The sequence below is a fragment of the Loxodonta africana genome, chromosome 3, assembly GCF_030014295.1.
Source record: "Loxodonta africana isolate mLoxAfr1 chromosome 3, mLoxAfr1.hap2, whole genome shotgun sequence".
NCBI lineage: Eukaryota > Metazoa > Chordata > Mammalia > Proboscidea > Elephantidae > Loxodonta > Loxodonta africana.
This window is the reverse complement of record NC_087344.1, coordinates 178,147,537-178,151,156: the sequence shown is the minus strand read 5'-3', so window position 1 is coordinate 178,151,156 and position 3,620 is coordinate 178,147,537.

Sequence of the window (3,620 nt, the reverse complement as noted above, 5' to 3'; positions counted from 1 at the left end):
AACTAAAAGGATGTTTGTTTTTTGTGTTTTAAAGACATTAGTACTCTGTGAGCACTGCTGGATATGGTTATAACAGCAAAAGATTGATGTTATACCAGATTATGTTCATTTTGCTTCTGTGATCTCTAATTATGTAAAGTCTATGAAATTACTAATTAGACAATAAAGCTCAGCACTCTTAAGTAATTTTTCTTTTGAGGCACTTTATAAATGTTAATTGTTCAACCTAGAATCTGTAAAGTAGGCAGATTATTTTCTGGTCAGAGTAGTTATACTCTTCTTGAGGGACTGTGATTTTTTCATGCAGCACACTTAATTATTATTAAAATGTGAGACTTATTTATAATACTAGATACTAGAGTACTGAGTTGAAAGGTTGTCCGGGGACCATATTCTTGGGTTTTGTCTAGTCTCCAACAGACCAGTAAGTCTGCTCTTTTTTTGTGAGTTTGAATTTTGTTCTACATTTTCCTCCAGCTCTGTCTGGGACTCTCTATTGTGTTCCCTGTCAGAGCAGTCAGTGGTGGTAGCCGGGCACCATCTAGTTATGCTGGACTCAGTCTGGTAGAGGCTGTGGTAGTTGCGTTCCAAAGAACTAGTTTTTCCCTTGTGTCTTTGGTTTTCTTCATTCTCCCTTGCTCCAGGCAGGGTGGGACCAGTAGATGGCTGCTCACAAGCTTTTAGACCCCAGATGCTACTCACAGAGGTAGGACATAGAACATTTTCTTTACGAACTATGTTATGCCAACTGAGCTAGATGTTCCCCAAGACCATGATCTGATCCCCAGCCCTCAACTCAGTAACTTGATTGCTATGGGAGTTTTGATGGGTCTATGAAGCTTCTACCACTTTGCCTTTGTCAAGTTGTGCTGGCTTCCCCAGTATTGTATACTGTCTTACCCTTCACCAAAGTTACCACTTATTTATTGAGTGATTTTGCCTCCCACCCCTCCCCTCCCTCATAACCATCAAAGGTTGTTTCTTTTTGTATGTAAACCTTTTCAGAGTTTTTATACTAGTGGTCTTATACAATAGTTGTTCTTTTGTGATTGACTCATTTCACTCAGCGTAATGCCCTCCAGATTTATCCATGCTGTGAGATGCTTCGCAGCTTCATCACTGTTCTTTATCATTACATAGTATTCCATTGTATGTATGGGCCATAGTTTTATCCATTCGTCTGTTGATGGGCACTTAGGTTGTTTCCATCTTTTTGCTATTTTGAACAATGCTGCAGTGAACACGGGCAAGCATATGCCTATTCGTTTGACGGCTCTTATTTCTCTAGGATATATTCCTAGGAGTGGAATTGCTGGATCATATGGCGTTTCTATTTCTAGCTTTCTAAGGAAGCACCATATCATTTTCCAAAATGGTTGTACCATTTTGCATTCCTTTTATCAGCAGTGCAGAAGAGTTCCAATCTCCCTGCAGCCTCTCTAACATTTGTTAACTTTTCGTTTTTTTTGATTTGTGCCAGTAATGTCAGGGAGAGATGGTATCTCATTGTAATTTTGATTTGCATTCTCTAATGGCTAGTAATCTCGAGCATTTCCTCATGTATGAGTTAGCTGCCTAAATGTCTTCTTTGGTGAAGTGTCTGTTCATATCCTTTGCCCATTTTTAAATTGGATTATTTGTCTTTTCGTTGTAGAGGTGCTGGATTTCCCTATAGATTTTAGAGATTAGATCTTTGTTGGGTATGTCATAGGCAAAATTTTTTTCCCAGTTTGTAGGTTCTTTTTTTACTCTTTTGGAGAAGTCTTTTGATGAGAATAAGTGTTTAATTTTTAGAAGATCCCACTTATCTAGCTTATCTCCTGGTGGCTGTGTATTGTTAGTTATGGTTTGTATCCTATTTACCCTGCGTATTAGGGCTTCTAGCGTTGGCCCTATTTTTTCCTCTATTACCTTTATAGTTTTGGGTTTTATATTTAGGTCTTCGATCCATTTTGAATTAGTTTTTGTGTATGGTGTGAGGTATGGGTCCTTTTTTTTTTTCTTTTTTTTAAAGATGAACATCCAGTTTTGTATTTATGGCAATTTTAAAATCCTCACCTCTCTTAGGCTGGGTTCTCTAGAGGAGCAAAACCAGTGAAGCACATATATATATATACACACACACACACACATATATATTATGTACATATGTACACTACACATACACACACATATACGTAGAGAGAGAGATTTCCAGGAGATGGCTCATGCAGTTGTGGAGGCAGGCAAGTTGTGAAGTCTGGCAAGTCCCAAATCCATGGGACAGGCATCAGGCTGGAGGCTTCTCCTGACTCATGTGGTTGTAGGGGCTGATGAACCCAAAATGGGCAGGTCAGATGATAAGCTGCTGGCTCACTTCCCAAAAACCAGAGGTCAGATGATGACGAGTTGGATGCAGGATCAAGACAGAGACAGAGCACTTTGCCAGAACATCCATATGTATTGGATGCAGGCCACACCCTCAGGGAAAATTCCCTTACATCAGGTCAAAAAATGGAGGATAATTACATAATAGGATCATGGCCTAGCCAAGGTGACATATAACATTAATCATCACGTCACTTGATTAGCCTTTTCCCCCTTATTATACTTCATTTTGTTGCTCCATTGCCCTCTGGATACTTTTTTTTTTTTTTTTAATAATTTTTATTGTGCTTTAAGTGAATGTTTACAAATCAAGTCAGTCTCTCACATATAAGCTTATATACACCTTACTCCATACTCCCACTTAGTCTCCCCCTAATGAGTCAGCCCGCTCCCTCCTTCCAGGCTCTCCTATCGTGACCTAACTACCAAGAACTTCTTCTCCTCCCACTGCATACACTATACTGGAGCCAACGGAACTACTTCAGATCCCTGAACTAGCTTTTCTTGCTATTCTTCCCGGCCTGTGTATGTCCTGTTCTCTCAGTGTGGGATTCTCTCCTTGTGTCTTCCTCCTCCTCACCTCTCCCACCACCTTGCTCTCTCCATAATCTGGCTACCTCCATCTGGCTAACTCCTATTCAACCTTCAAATTTAGGATTCTCCAGAGGACACCTTCCTTACTTCTCAGCGCTCCTCACAAAAAACTTCCTATTATTCTGGACTTACTCTATCTGGGAAACCCTGGTGGTGTAGTGGTTAAGTACTACAGCTGCTAACTAAAGTGCCGGCAGTTTGAATCCACCAGGCGCTCCTTGGAAACTCTATGGGGCAGTTCTACTCTGTCGTACAGGGTCGCTATGAGTCAGAATCGACTCAACGGCACTGGGATACTCTATATGATCATATATCTTGCTATATGGAGCCTGATTTCTTATCTATATCCCTTTCTAGGCTGTAAATTCCCTAAGGACAAGAACCTCTGCTTTGTTCTCCATTGTAATCCTAGCACCATGGGGACACTGGTGGTATAGTTTTCACCTAGGCTCAGGTTTGATTTTCCGCCACCTCATGTGCAGCCACCACATGTCTGCTAGTGGTGGTTTGCATGTTGCTATGATGTTGAACAGGTTTCAGTGGAGCTTCCAGACTAAGAATCAGCCAGCGAAAGCCCTGTGGATGACAGTGGTCTGATCCACAATTGATCATGGGGATGGTGCAGGACTGGGCAGTGTTTCCTTCCTTTGTGCATGCGG